The sequence below is a fragment of the Rosa chinensis genome, chromosome 5 (assembly GCF_002994745.2).
Source record: "Rosa chinensis cultivar Old Blush chromosome 5, RchiOBHm-V2, whole genome shotgun sequence".
Lineage (NCBI taxonomy): Eukaryota > Viridiplantae > Streptophyta > Magnoliopsida > Rosales > Rosaceae > Rosa > Rosa chinensis.
In genome coordinates, this window is record NC_037092.1 from 26651500 (window position 1) to 26675397 (window position 23898).

The window sequence follows — 23898 nt, forward strand, 5'->3', positions numbered from 1 at the left end:
CTAGAAGACCCAAGTACCTGCTTCAGCTGAAAGGATAGCATGTTCTTTAATTTGTCCCAATCATGCCTGTAAGATGTACATAACAAGAAAGTTAACAACCAAGGAAAAACAAATATTTCTTTTCCATACATCTTAGCTGGAGCAACAAATTAAAGACACATGCATGCACCTAGAATAATGCATCAGTATGACAAACAAAAAGGAGGGAAACTTCACGGAACCAAGAGAATAGAACAATAAGATCATATACCTGTTTCAAGAAGAGAGCTGCAGTAATAGCACCACCTAGACAACCACCAGTTTTGACCATATCAGCTACTTCTGATTTCATTGATTCCCAATAACTCCTCCATTGGCATTCTCCAAATCTTCCTAGTAAGTCATCAAGCAACTATCAACCTAATATCAATGCAACGTAATATCTCCAAATCTTGTCCCATGCATTTATACATATCCATTTTAGTTGACATAATCATTTTTCTCATTGAAAAGAACAAGGGAAAAACAGAGACAATCAAGACTTGAGTGCTTATAAGGTCAACAATATTGTTGCAATAACAATCCAAATTGGAGCAAAACATCAAGACATAACATGGCCAATAACAGCTGCAACTTATCTTCTACATATGCAATTCAAAGTTTACTAGCAACCTGAAATAAGAGTACTTTCATAGTTCAAACCGGAACGTACATGCCAAACTCACTAAGTAAATGAGCAAGTTGTGAAGTTTGACTACTAACATACACTAAACAAAAAAGGAAAGTGTAAGCATGGTAGAAGGAAACAAAACGAGCAAGTTGTGAGGTTGTGATGTTGACTGTCTGATTGAATAAGAAATACTCATACAGCCAACACAAATTTATCTGCATAAAGAAGTTTTATAATCAAGGAAGGATGAAGGCATTTCACCATGATGTTCCATTCCTAGTTAAAGCATATGTACTGGAGTTTTTCATAAGCAGCACATCTTGAGTGTGTGTATATGGGTAGTTAGGAGGTTCTATACTCACAGAAAAACAGATTCACATCCCAGTTGAAGGTTATATCATGAGACTATAAGATGACCACAAAATTCCACCTGAAAGCCACCCTTACAGATGTTGAAGAGAAGTAAGACTTGACCAACAATAAAGAAATAAGTAGAGCCATTGATGCAATATTTCAATAATGCACAACAAAAATAAATGGCAGGGAACCAGCAAACTGAGCACAGAACGTGTAGCTATCCTCTTTTATGCCAATCTATGCAAAATGAGCTTGAGATCCAACACAGAAACAAGCATGCATAGAATAAAGAGTAGTATTCTGGTCCTAAGCATATATATACATAAACACAAACACCAATATTATGCTACATATATACATAATACATATATGTGTTATATATGTTTTTAGAGAGCAGAGAACTAATAAAGAGTAGTAAACCCAGTAATTGTTCAAGCAACTAAATGGAAGTTTCAAAACACACCTCCCATATATGGTGAACATGAATTATCAGATTAAAAGATCGTATGTAGTTCAAGTTCATATTCAATTAACTGAAGTTTATATTCAATTTTCATAGATTTCAGCTACCCATAAATGCAAAACAATGAGTAACTGAAATGCAATACAAGTTTGAATTTACCCTTCTCAAAGCACATGGACCTGTTGAAGCATTTGGTCAATCATTGCTCCTACTTGCTCTTCATAATATGCATCTCCTATTGTCAACAATCTTAATTAAGCTTTCAAACTGAGGATTTATCATCAGAAAAAGATCCAATTAATTTCAGGTCAAAACTCGATTATTCCATAAGTAATTTATGTAACCATTAAGCAACTTACTGTGTCTAAGCTGCTTATTTATAATACCTTACAACTTTATGTGACAACCTACAACACAAAATACACATTCAGCATGGTATTCACATGAGCATGTAAGTGTACAAGGAAGATGATGAAATACAATTCATTTACTTGTCAAAAGTCACAACCACTAGAACAATGTACTTACATAAGCATTCACAAGCATAATTGATAGGAGCATAAATGTGACAAATATAGTGTGAAATCCCTTACACTTTTCGTAGTTAATTCCTTGTAAAAGTCAGTTTTAACTTTGTTTTCTTTTTAGGTTGTTCATGAATTGATTCAAGAGAAATAAGAGCTTAACGGGAGCAATGGAGCCTTGGATCATGAAGTACTGATGCAGAGGACTGAGATTGATAACCTTTTGGCCAGAAAATACAAGGGAAGTCCACGGAATTCATTGTGCAAAACAGTTGCTGCAAAGCAGAAAACTGCAGTTTCAGAATCAGCTTTCTGGAACGGTTTTGAGGAGCAATTCTTGCATCATTCCAGCTGCAAATTTGAAGAAAGGGCCAGCGATCCATGAATACATGATATCATACTTCAACTACAGCCAAAGAACTGGTCATAAGCATCAACGAGGCAGTAGGAAACCAAGCGCAAAGTAGGCTTCCCAATAAGGCAGAAACTGTCAGCTTTTCACGAAGCCTTTTGGGAGATCTTTTCCGGCGATTTACTTGGATTTTTTCCAGAAGGTTGTTGATCAATCTAGAAGATAAGATGTCATAGAGCACGTGGGAGTCAAGAACCATCCAGAAACTTGTCAAGACGAAGTCATTCCTTGTCCAAGAAGGAAGCTTCAGAGTCAGAAATTGAATCCTAGTCAAAACAGGGCATTTTGGCCGAGATTCTTCTTTGGACGGATTTCCAGGGAATTTTTGGAAGGTTATTGCTGCTGAAAATATTAAGGAGAGTCCTAGAATAATTCTACAAGATTACAACAAGATTACCAAAGCTTGAAAATCATTTAATTGTGCACCAATTAAAGGAATCCTCAAGCAACAAGGGAAGGTTTTAAAAGCATTGTTGAAGAAGGAAACTAGGGCTGAACTTCTCCTATATATATTGAGCTTCTGCACACGTTGAAGAGGACCACGCCTTTCACCTTCTCTTCTATCTCTCTTTCTCATTCATCCGCCATCATCTTTTTCTTCTTCTCTATTTGTTTTATTTTGGTTTTTAAAACAATGTGTAACTAACTATCTTTTTGTTAGGGGCAAGGTTTGAAGCCCCAATTATGTAGAACATATGTTTGTTTAAATTTAGTTTCTTGATCTTTGGTGTGAATTGGTTGTTTATTTCTGCTTGATTGAAAACTTTTATGTGTTTATGTTCTTTGGGTCGACACTTAGGATATATGCATGTAATTGGAGCTAGGTTTAGAAAATAATTCACCTAATCGTCTTGTTTTCTAATCCACAAGTATGCAAGGCTTTGAACAAAAGTTGATGTTTTAAAAAACTAGAAGAGCATGCTAGGTAGGCATTCCACACTAGACTGCAACTCTATAATCAATCGTTTCCATGAGATCTTAATGCTTCAAATATGTTGACACTATATGTGTTGTTGATAGGATAGCGTTCTATACCTTGATTGCATGTTTGATAGGCTTAGCTATTGTGCGTTCACGTAGACTAAGTAATTAGGGAAACATTAATAAGGGACATGATCTGCTCCGACTTGTTTCTTGGTTGATTTCTGTTCACACCTTAGTAATTGAAACTAGGTTAACTTAACATTGTTCGAAAGTAATTGGTGGTGGATTTCCGAGTCTCTAACATATTCTCCATCTTATTTTCTCAAAATCAAAAATCAAATTTGTTTTCCTTTTGTTTTCTCTTTTATTTTCGTAGGAACATAAAAACCCCAAATCTGTTTCAACTTAGGATTGCAACGCACTCTTCTATCCCCTCTCTGACCCTCCGTCTTTCTTTCTTCTTTTCTAGTGTTTGACATTTTCTTTAGTTTAGTTCAGATTTTTGTTATTCTTTTTATGTGTTAGTTTAGTTTAGTTTAGTTTTCTTTTGTGTGAATTATAAAGTTACCCTCAATCCCCGGCTTGAACGATCCCTGCTTACTCTATATTGCTAACGACTACATCTTGCAGGGTTAAGTTGAGCGTCTATTTTGGGCGTATCAATTTTTGGCGCCGTTGCCGGGGATTGAAAAATACTTATTTTTCACATTGTTTGGTTTTATTTTTGTATATATTTTGACTTTTACGATTTATACATTCTTTTTGTATATATATCACTAACTTCAATTTTTGTTTTGTTTTTCAATGTGGCATCAATCTTACGAGTTGTGTTCCATATGCTCCATGGTTGGTCATTCAATGGAGACATGTCCGAGCATCCAATATCAGGGATACTATGATCAAAATACCATGGTTGGAGGATTTCATGACAACCAAGGGCATTGGAATAATTATTTTTCACCTCCATACAATCCAGCATGGGATAATCCTCCTTACTCTTCATGGAAAGACGATCCAAACGTGCAACAAGGATCTTTCAATGAGTTTGAAGCTTCCCCATATTCATACCATGACTATTGTCCACAAGCACCACCTCCTCAAAACTCAGGTATGTCTAATAATGATAATGAGATTATTAAGGAACTAAATGCTGCTACTCAAGCTTTGATTCAGGGACAACAAGCTTCAGATGCTTCTTTTCAAGCTTGGATTCAGGAAAAGCAAGCTCTTGATGATAATTTGGCAGAAAAACTAAAGCGTTTGGAGAACTTAATATCTCAGGAGCACCCTTCTAAACCGATGGAAACTTTAGAGGAGCTCCCGACAACTACAGATTTGTGCCAACCCCATGATGCATTCCATGATTCAACATTTGATGAGGATGAAGTAATGGATTTGGAGGAGTCTTATAAAGAGCCACTCAACGTTGAGATTTTTGAGGATCACTACATGACCGAGCTTGAAAAGTGGGAAATGGAAGATCCGTTTGATGATGATGAATCCTATCATGAAGGAAGTAAGGATGATCTTCATGCAAGTGTGTCCCAAGTGCCTGAAACAATCATGGTATCACATGAAGATCCAAAAGGTTATGAGACCACAAGGGAGGATTGCTTAAAAGAGGAGTCCATCAAAGCTCCTACATTTGGGCCGTTATTGCTAGCACATGGAAGACCATCTGATCCTGCAATGCCTCATTCAACCTCTACACATGTTCTCCCCATCCAAGCAACTTTTGAGTTTGTTGATCATGTGGAGATGGTCATAAGTGAACATCTCAAATCACATAAGGAGATCATTATAGCAATGATTGTTGAACTTAAGAGAAGAACGAGGCAATGGAAGAAGCGAAAGAAAAAGAGAAGCATCAAATCCTATCTTTCCGTTGCTCCCAAGTTACCCAAGTTGCTGTCAAGGGATCATGAAACATCTTTGAAGAGGCTTAAGCATTTGATCGAACCGCGGCCTACACCTCCTGATTACTCTAGATGAAGAGCTGCTATGTCAGGCTGAAAGACTTTAAGCCAAGCGCTTCTTGGGAGGCAACTCAAAGGATGTTTTCTTTCTTTCTTCATTTTCTATTTAGTTTCTTTTTATGTTTTTAGTTTGTGTGCAGGTCATAAGGTTGTAGAGAAGTGTGAAAAGTGTCCCTTCTGTAAAAACAGGGTGCTGACCATACAGTCAGTCTACTTTAGACTGCTGCCGTTTTTCGCTCAGATGGAACCAGAAGATATACCATACATTAATGGAAAGATCTTTGAGTCTAGTTTCTGTAAGTTTTTACAGAACTGGATTCGGAGTTTATATGTGTTCCCAGTTCCAGTTTGAATGCAGCAAGGTCAGCTCAGGAAAACAGAAAACTGTGCAGTTGTGTCACAGAAAAAGAAAAACTGGGCATATTTCCGTGGATTAAATGAGGAGTTCTTTACATGGACTCAAAGCTCTATATGTATACTACCTTCAGGCCAAAAATCGCGTCCATTGGACCAGTGATGCTCTCGGAATAAAGGTTTGAGTGGGTAAAGGTCACTTTGCCCGGTTTTCTGTTCAAATTTCTGTTTTTTCTCTAACTTTATAGGGCTATAACTTTCAAACCGCTTGGAGTTAGAAGGTGTTCCACATATGCACAGAGAGCTCGCAATGTCCACTTTCACCTCCAAGTGGTATAATCGTCATCTAAATCTGCATAGAAAAATTATGGGACCTGGAACATGGGCTGCCGACACAAACTTATGGTTGCCAAAGATGCAACAAGACTTCGCATGGAGCTTACGTTAGGAAGTCAAGACCTTATGGTCTTGAGGTTGGGGTCTTTTGTTGTCATCTCCAAAGGTCGTGAGCATTGGGAGGTCTACAAGGGGGAGCTTTTCTATCAACCTTCTCACCTTTCTTCTTTTAAATTTTTTTGATTCCCTCTCTTTATGCTTCTATTATGCATTGTTTGATTAAATTTGCCATACATTGAGGGCAATGTATGATTCAAGTGTGGGGGAAGGGAATCCAATTTGAGTCTTATAAAAAAAAAAAACCAAAAAAAATTGAAAATTTTCAAAAATCCAAAAAATAAATTTCGTTAGTTATTTTCTGTCTTTTAGAGTCTTTAGTTCTTGTTTTGTTTTTCGAGTCTTAGGTTGCCTTTCAACTGTCTAGGATGAACTTAATCTCCGAAATTATGGATAAAAGAGGATCACAATATTGAGATGATGTTAAAAGAATTCTTTGGTTAATTACGATATATATAAAGCATATGATTGTATAGTAGATGTGGTTTTTGTTGACCTTGGTACAGAATTATGAGCATGTTGATGATGAGTTTTGATTCATAATACCCCTTGTGAGAATTTGAGCCTATTTGCTATTCTTTGTGAGTGTTTATTGAAAAATATATTCTTACTTTTTTTTGGCGATGCTTAGTGATCTCATTATCTTTCTCTTTGATTGACTGCTTGCCACAGATTAAGTTTGACGGACTCTAGAGATTACTAGAACTTGCTCTTGTACTGATCGAAACTTTTATCAATACATGTCCCTGATTCTGGAAAGGATAAAGGCACCTAGGAAATTCCACCAAAGCCAAAAATAGCCTGTGTTCATATTTGTGCCTGTCGTGGGACTCCCATAGTTTAACCCCTTTGAGCCTACATTTAAACCTTTTTCTTTCGTCACCCTCAAAATCCTAACCTTTAAAACTTAGTATAGTTATATCCCCACCCTTGTTCTAAAGATTTAGTGGAGCTAATTCATGAGACAGACATGATTTTGAAGGCACTACAAAAGAGATGATGAGAAAGAATAAGTGTGGGGGAAAGACTTGTCCATGAGAAAGAAGAAAAATATGTATGCTGAAAAAAAAAAAAAAAAAAAAGTGTATACGGCAATGAAAGAAAAAAAGAAAAGAAAAAAGAGTGCAAGTATGTGTGGATTTTAGTCCCCCCATTGTGGATAAGGAGTTTGTTTTGAAGTGAAGGCCTAAGTTCGATGAATTTGGTCTTTGTCCTATTTCACAAGTGTTTGAAGGAATGTTAGAATGAAGCAAGGGTCCAACACAATGACATTCGGCTCTCAATAATGACACACAAGAAGCTTCAACGTTGCAAGATGCCTTGGTGACTAGAAGAAGACGTCTCAATGCTTCAATGAAAGCTCCGTTAGGTTTTTAGAACACTTTGTGATTTTTCCTTACCCTTTCGCTTCTTTAAACCTCTAAACCTTGGCCCCATTACAACCTTGAAGTAAGACCTCTTTGATCCTTAAGATGGGCAGCCTTTGATCTGTGGAGATTGGTTACAAGAGTTGAGCATATGGTTCGGTCCGTCCGGCAAGTAGTTGGTATCCTTCATGAGATCGTAAAAGAAAAAAAAAATGCATATATTTCGACATAGCCTTTCTTTCTTTATATGTGAGCTTTTTGTTTGTCGAAAATATTATTATCTCTCACATATATTTGAGTGAAAAAGCTTTTAAGCATTAGCCTTGATCTGAGAGAAGAAAGAGTGGTGAATCCTGTGAGGTTTGAATCATACTTGTTAGATACATGCTAAGCTCCACCCATCACCATTGTCACATCCGTGTCTTAGATGCTTATATGTGGAATATATGTTTTAATTAACTCTTGAATTACTTATGAATGACTCTTGGTTGCGTGCTAATCTTGATGCTATGAAAGTAAGAGATTTCTGAGACAACAATGTTGAAGGCATAGTTTGTTTTGAGTCTTTTGAGTTCTTGTTTTATTTTCTTTGTTTTTATTTTTCTAAGGGACTAGCAAAAGCTAAGTGTGGGGGAATTTGATAGGAGCATAAATGTGACAAATATAGTGTGAAATCCCTTACACTTTTCGTAGTTAATTCCTTGTAAAAGTCAGTTTTAACTTTGTTTTCTTTTTAGGTTGTTCGTGAATTGATTCAAGAGAAATAAGAGCTTAACGGGAGCAATGGAGCCTTGGATCATGAAGTACTGATGCAGAGGACTGAGATTGATAACCTTTTGGCCAGAAAATACAAGGGAAGTCCACGGAATTCATTGTGCAAAACAGTTGCTGCAAAGCAGAAAACTGCAGTTTCAGAATCAGCTTTCTGGAACGGTTTTGAGGAGCAATTCTTGCATCATTCCAGCTGCAACTTTGAAGAAAGGGCCAGCGATCCATGAATACATGATATCATACTTCAACTACAGCCAAAGAACTGGTCATAAGCATCAACGAGGCAGTAGGAAACCAAGCGCAAAGTAGGCTTCCCGATAAGGCAGAAACTGTCAGCTTTTCACGAAGCCTTTTGGGAGATCTTTTCCGGCGATTTACTTGGAGTTTTTCCAGAAGGTTGTTGATCAATCTAGAAGATAATATGTCATAGAGCACGTGGGAGTCAAGAACCATCCAGAAACTTGTCAAGACAAAGTCATTCCTTGTCCAAGAAGGAAGCTTCAGAGTCAGAAATTGAATCCTAGTCAAAACAGGGCATTTTGGCCGAGATTCTTCTTTGGACGGATTTCCAGGGAATTTTTGGAAGGTTATTGCTGCTGAAAATATTAAGGAGAGTCTTAGAATAATTCTACAAGATTACAACAAGATTACCAAAGCTTGAAAATCATTTAATTGTGCACCAATTAAAGGAATCCTCAAGCAACAAGGGAAGGTTTTAAAAGCATTGTTGAAGAAGGAAACTAGGGCTGAACTTCTCCTATATATATTGAGCTTCTGCACACGTTGAAGAGGACCACGCCTTTCACCTTCTCTTCTATCTCTCTTTCTCATTCATCCGCCATCATCTTTTTCTTCTTCTCTATTTGTTTTATTTTGGTTTTTAAAACAATGTGTAACTAACTATCTTTTTGTTAGGGGCAAGGTTTGAAGCCCCAATGATGTAGAACATATGTTTGTTTAAATTTAGTTTCTTGATCTTTGGTGTGAATTGGTTGTTTATTTCTGCTTGATTGAAAACTTTTATGTGTTTATGTTCTTTGGGTCGACACTTAGGATATATGCATGTAATTGGAGCTAGGTTTAGAAAATAATTCACCTAATCGTCTTGTTTTCTAATCCACAAGTATGCAAGGCTTTGAACAAAAGTTGATGTTTTAAACAACTAGAAGAGCATGCTAGGTAGGCATTCCACACTAGACTGCAACTCTATAATCAATCGTTTCCATGAGATCTTAATGCTTCAAATATGTTGACACTATATGTGTTGTTGATAGGATAGCGTTCTATACCTTGATTGCATGTTTGATAGGCTTAGCTATTGTGCGTTCACGTAGACTAAGTAATTAGGGAAACATTAATAAGGGACATGATCTGCTCCGACTTGTTTCTTGGTTGATTTATGTTCACACCTTAGTAATTGAAACTAGGTTAACTTAACATTGTTCGAAAGTAATTGGTGGTGGATTTCCGAGTCTCTAACATATTCTCCATCTTATTTTCTCAAAATCAAAAATCAAATTTGTTTTCCTTTTGTTTTCTCTTTTATTTTCGTAGGAACATAAAAACCCCAAATCTGTTTCAACTTAGGATTGCAACGCACTCTTCTATCCCCTCTCTGACCCTCCGTCTTTCTTTCTTCTTTTCTAGTGTTTGACATTTTCTTTAGTTTAGTTCAGATTTTTGTTATTCTTTTTTATGTGTTAGTTTAGTTTAGTTTAGTTTTCTTTTGTGTGAATTATAAAGTTACCCTCAACGGCTTGAACGATCCCTGCTTACTCTATATTGCTAACGACTACATCTTGCAGGGTTAAGTTGAGCGTCTATTTTGGGCGTATCAATAATTTAGCTACAATGAGCCATGCTCATGTTACCACTAGTGGTACCAACTCCCGCCATAGGAGTGACCCACAGAAACACAGCCAAACAGGCTATCGCCTGAGCCCCGGCTCGCCTCCAGAGCGCTGCTGACGCGCGGCTACGCGCCACGCCACATCGGCATCAGTAGCTCTAGAAGCTGGGGACTGAAGCACGTCAGTCCCACATCGAAAACATGGAGAAGTTCAGTTCCCTCCCCACCTATAAAAGGTTCTCTCCTCTCTCCTCATTGATTACGCAATTAATACTTACCTACTGTTACTTTGTCAACATAAATACATTGACTAACTTAGGCATCGGATAACAGAAGACCGCCCAGCACGGTCTCCCTCTGACGCCACCTTATATTTTTACTTGACAGGTAGCGGGAACTCTAAGTATCGTTGATAGTGGTCCGCCCATCGGACCAGCGTTAGTAAAGATTTAGCTACCGCTGAACTTTAAGCATTAACAAACAATAAGCAGCAGCTTACTAAGAGTAACAATTCCAAATAGTACTAGTACCAAATGCAAATCAAACCAGAACAACATTCAAGAGAAGACAACTTATTTTCTTTTTTGATAACTGAAAAAGAAGAGATATATTGATAACAGCTGGAAAGTGATGCAGCATGTGAGAAAAGTTGCAGCAGCAAAAGAAGAGAACAGCAGCACCAATAATAGAAGAATAATGCAGTAGCAGCACTCAAATAATTTATAAGGCCATCCTAGTCCAGAAGCAACCCAGTGAAGAACATATTGGCAGCAAACCAAAGAGGCAAACAAGAATATGTTTGGAGGACTCAATGAGATAGAAATCAATAAAACAACAAGCACCTCAGCATAAAACTCATTATATATGTCCAAATCACTTCCCCAACAAATTATACTTTAGATAATCAAAATCCCCAATATCAAAATGAGAAGAAACAGCAGTTCATTCTTCGTTCAACCCTCTTTCGTTTTTCTTGATTAAAGAGCAATCAACATCAGACACAATGTTGAGCAAATTTCCACCCATTTAATTCAATGATAACTGATTGTTTATATGGCTTCTGTTCTTATATAATAGGCTTTCATAATTACAGTACATGTGAAAAAGAGAATATAGCAATTGTGGTTGAGCTCTCACTTTGTTCATTGATAGGAAAACAATTCAAATACATATAAGTATTAACAGTAAAACAGATTAGGTTCGATCACCATTGTCCATTCAATTAAGAACAAGAACAATCAAACTAACAAGTCAATAGATTGATTAAAACCATGAATTCTACTGAGAATTCATATACATATAAAAAGACCCAAAACAATATAGCTTTTCAGGATAAAATCAGAAAAGAAAGTCTCCAATAATTGATAGGAATTGCAGAAAAAGAAAATTGAAGAAGGAAGAAGATAGATTGCAGGGATATTGGGTTCCCCTGGGAACCATTCACTGGTGAAAAGGAAAATTAATTTATATAAAAAAAAGGAAATTACTAAAGCAAGAGAAACAAGAATTGAAGAATACAGCAATAAAAGGGATCGACTGATTCAGAGTAACCAAAAGCGAAAAGCGAAGATGATGATTAGAAGGTTTCGAGCAGGATTTTAACAAAACCACTAGATCAATTAGAAGTGTCGATTGAAAATCTACTAAACTACACAATCAAATCAAACAATCCCTTCACAATTCCTTAGTACCTAAGAGCAATTAAGAAACAAAGATTTCAGAAACCCAATCATATATGATCCATATCAGACACCCAAGGTAAAGAAAAAGAAAAAACAAAGAACAAGAACGAAGCTTTCAATAGCAGATCATCAGATTACCAGCATAGAGAGAGAGAGATAGAAAGAGAAAATATGATTCAAAAAAGAAACACCCTTTCCATGAAAATCAGGCAAACCAATTACCCAATAATCAGATTCACATTCAATCCAAAATTCACTAGCCATATTCATAGAAGATCAACCATCCGAAGACTTCAGAATGAAGAGAGATTGAAAGTTGAGTGGAAAGAGAGGTGATTACCTGAGTGACCCCTTTCAATGACCCAAGGCAGGAACCCGAACCCTTATCAAGCACAGTACTCAAACCGAATCCCGTAATCGCGCCGCAGCTTCTTCAAACCAATGCCCGTGATTCTTTGACCTCTAACAACTAAAAGGGATTAGAGATAGGATTTCAATTCAATAAGAAAAAGAACCAATCTAATATGCGAGATGTATCATACATTTATCAATTCTTCTCGGACCCCCAATTCTTCTCGACATTTCCTTCAGCTTTCCCAAAATTTTGATATCAAAGTGAAACTGGCGAAGAACACCATCAGCAACAATAAGATGGGATTTTGGGTATTGGGTATTGTTTTTGAGAATGAAAGATGAGATTTCGGGTTTAGGGCAATCTACCGTTAAGCTTTCAATTGGATTCGGTTTTCGTGAGACATGAGTGAAGAGGAGCTAGGTTTTGGTTTGTGAGATGCGAGTGAATAGGAGGCTTCTCTAGCTATTGAGAGGAGTAATGAGGTTGGGTGTGTAACGTCCCGTATCTTAAATTAACCATTTACTAGTCATTTGGACGGTAAACGACAACTACTTCCACTTTTTACTCTGTTTTGATACTTTTAGTGGCCCTAAAATTTGACTTTTTGTTCGGGTCAAAATTTGAGAAAATGTATCCATGAAAGTTGTAGAGGACGTTAAACCGAGCGCGTGCATATGTGGTACGTAAAAATCGGAGTTCGTATGCGAAAGTTATGAGCGAAATACGAAAGTTACTGTTTATAGTAAGTTTTTATAAAAGGTGGAAACTACTGTGGTAAGTTTCCATTTTCAGAAACTTACCGAGCTCTTTCTCTCTCCTCTCCCTCCCTCATTTTCGCCGGTTTCTTCTTCCCCACAATTCTTCGCCGTCCGACCACCAACCGGCGGGCAGCCGGCCACCACGTGATCGCCTCTTCCCCCTTTTCACGCTGGTGCCCTTGGATTTCGGCAATTTGGCCGGAAAACCTCGAATCAAAGCAAGGTTCCTCACGGGGGCAGTTTGACCTTTTCCTGCGATTCAGCCATTTCCGACCACCAAATTTGGACAGTAGGGGCGCCTCAAGCTGGTGATCATTTCCCCTAAGGCCATTCACTTCAATTTGCAGTGTGGAGGTCGAATCGACGATTGCAAATTCTAGGGTTCGGAGGTTTTTCTAGATTTTCTTCACCAGCTAATTTCGAGTGCTTTAAGGTAAAATTGAAATGCATTGTAGTTGAGAAAATTGTTGGGTCTGTTGTGATGTTGCTGCTGCCAAAATTTGGCGGCCATCGGAGGTGGTGGCCGCCGGCGTGTAGGGCCCATGCGCTGCCACTGTTGGTGGCGCGTGGAGGCGAGTAGGGTGGGTTTTTAATTCCTGTTTTAGCCCAATTAAATCCTATAAATGTTGTGGAGCTTGTATGTGGAGTTTGGTGGAAATTGAACGAGTTTTGTATCGATTGTGTAATTCCGAAGGTTGGGATGTCGATCATTGAATTATGAGGATCCGACCGTCGGATTTCTCTCGGTTTTGCCCTAGAACCTTTAAACTAATGAGTTGGTATTAGGGGTGAAGTTGGATTAAATTGGAAAAGAAATTGGAAGTTTGATTTAGGGGGATAAGATATTAGAATCGTATTTAATTGCCGAATCGTTATTCACGAATTATATTTATGTACAGGGCAACGTACCGAGCTATTGCTCGACGAAGGAACTCGTACGCGTGATCGCCTAAATAGTACTGTGAGTGGACTTTTGTTTTAAATAATGATGCATGCATTTATTTTGAAATTATTGATTTATTCAATTATCGTTTTATTTATTGAGCATAATATTTTGCTTTGGATTATAATTTTGACATTATTTTTCCATATGAATTTCGGTTGCGAATCTATTATGCTCGGATTTGGATTTATGATTTATTTTCAATTATGATTCGTGTACATACCTCCAATAATATGGAGTATTTACTACATCACCAAGCATAAGTAACACCTACTTTGGGACATCCACAAGACATGGCAAGGCCCAACCGAGACATGCACCGTGTAGCCCTATGTTCAGGCTACGCGGCGGTATCCGGAAGTCGCAAATCCGACGTCGGGAAGCCACCTTTCCGCCCTTGCCAAGATGCCACCACAACATAGCTTTCTACATGTTAAATAGACTAGAATAGTAACTTTGCTTGTCCCACATCGAAGAACAAGTAAATGAGAGGCATTCCTTCATCTATAAAAGGAATGCCTCCTCCCACAACTCAACACATTCATTACATCTCTTGTAATCTTGTTAGGCCGCAAGGCTCGACACACACTAGTATAAGCTTTCAAGTGGACGTAGTCTCCCGCTCAGGCGGAGGCGAACCACTATACATCTCGTGTCAACTCTTTCTCTCTCTCTATCTCTTACTTATCGTTAATTAGATCCCCAACGGATCCAAACGTTAACAATTCGAAAATGGAATTTTGAGCCTTCGATAAGTATCTCCGATATATGGCTTTTATTTGAAATATGATTTAAGTGATTTTTTTTGACGAATTATTTTCCGAGGTGATTTCCGGAAATTTATAATACATTTCTATTCGTTGATATTGAGATTTCTAGAATATTTTTCGAAAATGGGATTTTCGATGGGATTATATTTATCGATCATTTCTCGCCTATTGGTTTATGAATTCGAGATTATTTTGGCGTGCGGGGCCACGTCGTTGGAATATGTCTTTTCTTGTGAGTTATTGGGGAAACCATACTGATTTTCGATTTTCGTATGATTTTAACCCACCATACCTGGGTCGTCATATTTATTGCTAGCTAGCCTATTAGTACTCCTCCCTGCTTACTATGTGTTCGTGGGTGAGTAGAGCAGAGCATGGGATGCTCCATAGTGTGGGACACTCCGACCCGAGCCTGGGAGGCTCCCTTACTTGTATGGTGAGAACTTCTTCCCCATATTTGATTGATACCTACCTTCAGCTAGCGGGGCTAGCTCGATTTCTTTTGACCAACGGGGCTGGAATTTTTTCACAAATTTTCGTGTTGCGAGAAACATGTTTTATCCACGTTGCATGCATCAAGGTTTTTATAAAAAAATGAACATGTGGGAAAGTATTAAATCTTTACTTTCATTTGAATTATCATACTTATTTATTTTTGTCCACTCACTCTATCGTGTTTTAAATTACTTTCCCCTGGGCCATTCGGTTTCAAATGTCCAGTTTGCAGGCGAATTAGTAGAGGTCGGGTGTACATGGCATTTGAGGCATAGTTGTCACTACTTCCGCATTATAGGATCTCCTGATCCTTTACCCTTCTTTTTATATATCCTTGTGTGTTAGTATTGCTCTGATAACCTTTGGGATTATTATTGTTAAGTTGTGTTTTGTGAAAGTGGAATTGATGGTAATTGGGAGCAGGGTGGCTCCAGGAGTATAAGGTTGGTTTGCTTGAAGTGTTTTGTGTGTTTTACAGGTTGTGGGTAGTCCACTTTCGGGGGAAGTTCTGCCAAATTCTTAGTAGAATTCCTTCTAAGGTGGGCCCCGCAGGGCCTCTTCGGGTTTCAGGGTGAAACCTGGGGCGGGTCCTGTCAACTTGGTATCAGAGCATTAGGTTGTCAGATTCTGTAGACTTGTTCCTATCTTGATATCGTATATGCTTGATATTACTCAGTACCTCACGAGTGATTGCTCGACTGCAGTGGTTCCCCATCATATACTCTTCGATGTTGTTGTACTCATCAAGTGTGTACGGTATATGTCTAGTTGGTTTTCCTTTAGGTTCTATGCCTCTTGTACGCCGATCTTATAGGGATTCCACTGCGTATCGGATTGTTTACATGTCTTGCACCTTTCTCTGATAATGGTAAAGTAAGGCTACTCTACAGATACGAGTTGAACTATGAAATATGATTCGAGGAAATGTTATGGTTATTCCTTCCTCAATACCGATAAGTATGTTGGGGCATAGTTTAAGGTGCGAGGCCGGAGTTTGATTTTGTACTCGATGGTTTGAGATGAGTGCCCATTGTTTTGGGCTGTTGCTGAGTACTATAATTCCTTCAAAATCAGGATTGTTGTTAGAATTGGAATTAGTAATAATGATGGTTCTGACCTTGAACCGAGTTTGGGGAATGTGTTACTTGACACGATCGGCCTTGTAAGCGGCATGTGGAATATTACTGGAATTCGATGGAGATTCTTTGTGAATCTCATTGTTGGAAATCATTTATAGAGAATCAAGATTGAAATGTATCCCAAATGGACACCTTATGTCAGCATCATGTACGCATCGCCCTCCGGTAGACAACAGGGAAAATTAGAAAAATATTCTGGGTTGTTATGGCTAGAGGCTGTGTTTTTAAGTGACTATGGTCACTGATGTTGATAAGTGGGAAGTGATAACAATAAATGAGAATTGTAAGTAGAATGAGATTTTTTTTTTTTTTTTAAATTGTCAGTTTGGGTCGTTGACCTAACCAGGGTGTATGACCATAGTTTTGCTCGGAATAAAAGAAATTGATTTCAGATACCGCAACTTATAGTTTTGTCTTCTTGAGTCTTGGATGGTAACGAGTAAGGAGATGAACAAGAGTGGGCTTTTGAAGTTGATATGTGCTTGAAGTTCGAGAAATCTGAAGAATGCTTAAGGTTTTATAATAGAGTTATGACTTTGGTCGGTAAATAATTGGGAGAGTTGGAATCAACTCTTCGTATGTGATATTATGTAAATGGGTGTCATTGGTTATCCGCTTTTGAGTGAACAGTTACACATAAGATTGGGGAATAGCAGTAATGACCTTGTTGGGTGTCCATAGAGGTTCGAACAGAATTACTATGTGAAACGGAATCTGATTATTATTGTTAAGTAGTGTTTTGATTTTGCAGTGTTGTTATTTTTTGTTTGAGTGTTAGGGTTTCAAGCCTCTTTGGACATGCCCTATCAATTTAGTCAAGGACTCGATCACACAACAGAAATTAAAAACAATGTGGTCTGAATGCATGAGTTTTAAATTTGGGATTTGTCTCGTGTTAACTTGACTTCCCCATTTGGCGAGTTGGAGAAAACTGGTGGTGGGAAATCTCCCTCCTTTTTGTCAAACTATTTGATTAGACCACAGTTATATTATTTCTCATCGTCTGATCAATACATGTTGGAGAAAAATTTGGGTTTCATTTCGGGTTTGGCACCACTAACACGGTGGGAAACTTGCAGCTCAATTTTTTTGAGCGTCACACAACAGTTTTTATCTTAAATGTCTTCTGAACTAATTTGTAAGTCCCTATCACACAACAGCTCTTACAGAAAAGACGTCTAAAAAAAAAAATTTCAATCACACGACAGAAAATTGCATACTATCAGCTGAAAGGTGTCGTCTGAATCAATTTCTGTAGTAGTGATAATATCTTGGAGGTCTACATAATAGACCCTAGTCGCTATATCTTCGAACCATGTAAAGATCATTGCTCTTCACGAAGTGGTTCGTGAATGTATATGGGTTGGATCCATAATTAGCATGTTCAAACAATTGTGGTTTGAAGTCTACCACAGATAAGCCTACGAGCATTTAGGGTAATGTTGCTTGTTTTGAACAAATAAAGCAAGACTACATCAAAAAAGACAACATCAAGGATAATCAGCAACAACAGACTCTCCTCAAAATCATAGTGAACTAGATTCGATCTGAGGATAGTGTGGCAGGCTTGCTCACTAAGTCATTGCCTAAATTTCACTTTCGAGAAACATGTTGGTAGCATCATTTGCGGAAGTTATCCGAACTCCCATGACTGTAGTCACCAAGGGGAGATGCAGACATTAGGGGGAGATGTCTACATGTAAGGTCTTGAAACGTGAAGGGTGTGTTGTGCTTTTTTTCCCCTTCGACCGAGGTTATTTTTTGTCCCACAGGGTTTTTGTTACTCATCAAGGTTTTTAATGAGGCAACGAGAGGAGCACCACATTTGGGCGACACAAGGGGGAGTGTTCAAGTAAATCCAGAATATGTGTCTAGCCCAAACTCTAGGTTACTTAACCTAGTTGTAATAGGGTTATGAATTAGAGATATTCTCGGAGATATTCATAGACATCTGATTAATTGTACGATAACTTCCTTGTACAACTCTGATTCTATGTCTTGTAATCCTGTATATAAAGAGGCATATATTATCAATGAAAGCACGACTCAATTCTCTCCAAATTTCAGTTTTCCTTAAACACACATATATTTATTATATTCTTGCATCTACGCAAAAAATACTTCCTTCATCATAAGGAGGAGGAACCAAGGACTGAAAAATCGATATCGCTCAAAATTTCCGCGATATTTCCCTTTTTTTAGGGTCTCGATATATATTTGACTTACCAAGAGAATATCGTGAGAAATATTCGAAATTTCACGATATTTCCCGAAATATTTGAAACTTTCATGATATTTCTGAAAATATTCAAAATTTTCACAAAATTCCGAGATATCGCCACCTCTCACGATATGTGGCTCGTGAAAACTAGCGCTTGTCCTTATCCAATCTGACTAAACTGAGTAACATCTAAAGAAAAAAACTTTAAAAATTTATAGGAAGAGCTTTGAGTATTTTCTCTCCATGTTTATAAATCTTCTAATTATCTAATTTGCTAACTTGTAAACATTTGGCTCTATTAAAAAAAAAAAAAAATTTCTCTGTATTTCTATGGACCATTTTCTACTTCTTTTTCTGTTTATTTAAAGACCGATGTTTTTTTTTAACATATCTATTTAATTGTAAAGGGAGGTTCTATTCATACCTCCAAAATTAGCACTTGGACCTCCCTACTTAATAGACATCCAACTTACTTTTATGAATAACCAATATGCTATCTACACCTCCCTACTTTTCCCAAAATGCCCATTGTCTAATAAAATCTATAAAAGCCTTTTTATATTTTTTATTCTATTTATATCTCTAAAATTGGTAGTTGGACCTCCTTTAATTTTTGAACATTTCACAATCCTATTTCAATTCCCTTTCAATTTTCAATTTTTGAACAAAAAGAATGAACAGTATGCGAGAATTGTAGGCTGCCTCTTATATATATATAGACACACACACATGCAGCGTATATTTACATTACAGCATTTTACCACTTAATTTGCAAAGCTGAATCAACAATGTATGTACAACATTATATTATTTAGTTAATTAATTGATATTAACCTTGCATTTGAGTGCAAGTCAGTACGTGGCTGATTGTATCATTGTATTAGTCCTTTTGAACACTGTACATAGCTGATTTCTGAACTATCAAAAATGGCCTCTAATTACATGAACAAAATATATAATTGAGAAGCAAACTATAAACAAAAGGTCCCTAAACGAAATCCCAATAAAACCAAGCATCAAACTTCAAAACTCAAAAGAAAACTGGCAGAATAAGAAATTGAAAAACCAAAAATTTAAATGTCTACCAGTTCCATCATCCTTCAAAATTACATCAAAAAGTCAACGTCTACAAATTATATAATCATTCAAAATTACATAAAATGCTACTCAATCGTCAATTGTGAATGATTCAGGATATACTTTTCTTGGACAACACTCTTTGAAACGATTTAGGCGGTCCTGATATATAGAAGACAAATGTCGAACTTTGACGTCAGCATTTCTTTCCCAATTTGGTACAATATATGGCAAGGGATGTCCAAGAGACAATTTAAGCTATATAAAAAAAAAAAAAAAAAAAAACACAAGATAGTGAGCGTGTGAAAACACAAAAGAAGTTGGACAAAAAAGAAAATGTAGAGTAATGAAATATGGCATACATGCACAAAATGGTTTTTGTTCACATGGCCAATTCGAATCTCTTTGAGCTCATCGTTACTGAACTGCCCAATCTTGTGTTCTACTAGGGGGAGGAATGTTATGCATTGCCCTTCTGATAGAAATATTACCACTACACCATAACATGTTGCAATTAAATGCCCCATTTCGGGAAAGTACATCCAATACTTTTCCGCTGCATTTCCAGAGCCATAATGGTTAAGCGTCTACTGAACCTTCTCAACCTCAGTTCCACCAAAGAGAATTACATACAGTTCTAGCATACTATGCAACTCTTTTAATAAATCCGTACGAACTTTGCGCCATGATTTCCGACCAAAACCCATTGCTGAAGCCACAACTCTATATCCACAATTGCCATCAGATTCAACATCATAGGCACCTACAATATAAGGCTGCATCCCAACTCGAAATTGCAAATTATATTTATTCGTAAGGGCAAATCTAGTATCTTCTGGAATCTGTAAAGTGAGCACAAAATTTTTGTTAGGATAAAAAGTGAAATATTAAATGTGCGGGAGAAAAAAAAAGGCATAAAAAAAAAGGCATTTGTACCTTAATTTTAGTTGTACAATCCTTAGGTTTCTTACTTGATGTAGAATTCCAAATTGATATAATAGGACCATGGGGAAAATCTTGACCAACTTCATAAACAGTAGGTGCCTGTGAGTGACTGTCAGGACCTGAAAGAGTATTTTCAATCTCAAAGCCAGATGGCAAACGACGAGTACTAGTGTCAGTCTTGTGTGGACGCCCTTTCGTTTTTGCCCTCTCTACAGGTTCTGTTTGAAAAGTACTACCTGGATTCATCAACTCATCAATTTTTATCAATAAATGTCGTCTTTCTTCATCATTTTGCTGTTTAATCCATGTCTCTAATCGAAGCATATGTTGTTTTACCGGAACCTTTTCTTCAGTGTCATTATGCATGGCTTGATTGATACCCAACTGTCTCCAATGATTATGAACTGCATCAATAGGAATAGGCCGGTTGGAGCGTTTGTCTCATGCGCACAAGTTAAACCATGTGTAACGCGTATCACACAACCACAACAAGCGATATCTTTCTTCATTGAATCAGCCCTACAGTCGATGAAATTTAATGAATGAGTTAACATATGTAATTAAAATGAATATATATATATATATATATATATATATATATAGGAAAAAAAAGAAGAAGACAAATTACTTATTAGCTTCACACACTATTTTGTTCAAGGCCGTGATAGACACATAACTTATTAACTCCTTCAAGTACTCATGCTTAAAATCATGTTACAAAAAGCACCTACTTTTCTCAAAAGATGCCTTGATATCTTATTACAAGCATTTTTATGCGTGTAATTATATTTAAAACACTATAAATAAGTAATCCTCATATTTATTAGTATGTAATTAATCCAACTTTTATTTATTTTGTAGAAAATAAGCGGAGCTGTGGAAACGAGAGAAAATTGTGCGAAATTAGAGCAAATTGGAGTTTCCGACAAAAGGACGAAATAGTTAATGTGGGTCAACCGTGGTCAACACCATTAAGGGCGCGGAATCCAATTGTCTCTGATATTATACGCGAAAGTGCATTGAGAAGAGAGAAGAAAGGAAATAAAAGGAAGAAGAAGAAGAGAGAAAGAAAGAAAAGAAAAGAAAAGAAAAGAAACAAAATTTTGAATTGTGCTGACGTCATAATGACGTCAGCAGTGATGATATCATCAGCCTCCATCCTTTTCCTCCCCCGCCCCCCACGTGCTGCCTCTCTCTTCCTTTTTTTCATTTTTTCATTTGTTTTCTTTTTCTTTTTTCCTCTCTTCCTCTCAATTTTGGACACATGTCCTTATCTCTCTTCTTTTCTCTCACAACCACATGCTCATATATTCCAATTATCCCATTTTGGATGAGTTATCAGACCATACGCCAATTCCTCTCCCTCTATGAACAGTGCCGAAACACACCCACCTCCATTTTTATTATCCCTTCTCATTTCTTTCACCCATCACCACTCACTCTCTTCTTCTCTCTAATTTTCATTTTTTTGGGACTCACTCAAGGCTTCAAGGGAATCATCATCAAGAGTACCACACCTTAATTTGGGTAGTTGGGTGAAGAAATTGCTTGATTCATACTAGCTCATAGCTAGAAGTGACTAAGCTAACTCTCCCCTCTCTTCCTTATTATCTATTTCATAATTTTTATATACTTTTGTTGATGGATTCTTGTATGGGTAGTGAGTAGTTCAATTTTGGGAGTTAGGGTTGTGAAGCCCTAACTCATCTTGTATAAATATTGATGCTTTAATTTTAATAAATGCAATTTTCATTGTGTATGCTCTAAATCCGAATGTATTGGTCCTTAGAAGCATGTTTCTAGGCTTTGTCATCCTTTGAAATTATGTTGTGGGCAATTGTGATGAATAGATTGATAAATTGACAACTTATTGGTCTTGTTGCATCTAGGATTTAAGTGTGGTAACCATTAGCTAGCTTAATTGTAGCTAAGCTTTCTTGGGTCTCTATTATCTTGCACTCTAGGCCTCTAATTTTAGATATTGCGGCCTTAACCAGCGTAATGCCTAAGTTAAAGAGCTGATTGTGGCCCTAACCGGCATAACCGATACACTGAAAGGATAATTGGTTTAGTAGCCTTGACCGGTACTAAATACGAGACTTAACACATATAGGAAATGCATGCATTTGTGAAATTGGCATCGATGTTTACAAGATAGTTAGTGTGAATCACCCAACACTCCCATGTTCCCATTAATTTGAAAATCCAAATTTAATTTCTTGCTTGATAATTAGTTGTTTGCTTTTATTTTAGTTTGCATTTAATTTAGTTAATTCTCCATTCAAAACTCCCAAGCAAAATTCTACCTTCCATTGTGCATAACTCATTTGGGCTACAAGTTAGTGGCTTTGATTAGGCTTAGTGTGAGCGAAGCCGAGCATTGCCGAGGCTTGGTGCCTTGTGAATATTATTTTACTTTATTTTATTTTTATTTTTCATTGTATGCTTTTGAGTCACTCTAGCGCCAATTACCTTGGTTAGGTCCAACACCTAATCCCCGAGGTACGATAATCAAGGTTTTAATACTTCCCTTACTTGACAACGATTCGTACGCTTGCGAGAATTTATGAACCCAGTCAATGGCGCCGTTGCCAGGGATTGGGGTCTTCGGATCGTATTCCCTTGGTAATTGGCATTTTGGGTCACTTTTAGCATACTTTTATTTTTATTTTTATTTTTATCTCTTGTTTCTTTGTTTAGTTGTTATTTTTTTATTTTGATTTTTCATTTCTTCGGTTAGTTTAGTCAAATTTAGTACTAGTTGTTTTTCATTCTCTTGTTACCCCTCTAATTACTTGTCAATTTTTCATGAGTTGAATTGGAGCTTATCTTGCTTATATTTTGGTTATTGAGATACTCGATTTCTTATTGGTTCTTCGTAGGTATATGAGCGACACTCTACTACCTATCAATTTAAGAAGTGGTCGTGCTTTGCAAAGACTACCTAGAGGAAGACCAACAAGGAGAGTTAGGAGACCAAGACATCGCTCACAATCACCTTCTAGGTCTCCTAATCAAGTAGTAGATATGGCCAACGAGCGTCAAGAACTACAAGATGAGGAGGAGATTCCGTTGAGCCATTATTCATGTCCTAGAATTGTAAATGCTCCATCTTGCATTGTGCTTCCTCCGACAAATGCCAACTTTGAGATCAAGCCTAACATGTTGTCTATTCTATCTACGTTCCATGGCATGGCTAGTGAGAGGCCATATGATCATGTAATTGAGTTTGATGCCATATGTTCCACTATGCACTTGAGAGGATTAACTTTGGAGGGTTTGAAGCTTCGATTATTCCCATTTTCTTTGAAAGATCAAGCACACACATGGTTTCATAAGCTCAAGCCAAGATCCATTCTCTCTTGGGCCGATATGCAAAGAGTCTTCTTGAATGCTTATTATCCACATCATCGG

General features: G+C 37.2%; 1 long non-coding RNA gene across 1 annotated transcript; it reads right to left on the reverse strand.

Moving 5' to 3' along the window:
• Positions 1-1689: 1689 nt before the first annotated feature.
• On the reverse strand, positions 1690-12490 carry LOC121053065. Its single transcript, XR_005810620.1, has 4 exons — positions 12324-12490; positions 12122-12241; positions 1829-1876; positions 1690-1704 (listed from the first exon to the last, which is right to left on the reverse strand). It is a non-coding gene; the product is annotated as an uncharacterized LOC121053065 (long non-coding RNA).
• Positions 12491-23898: the final 11408 nt, after the last annotated feature.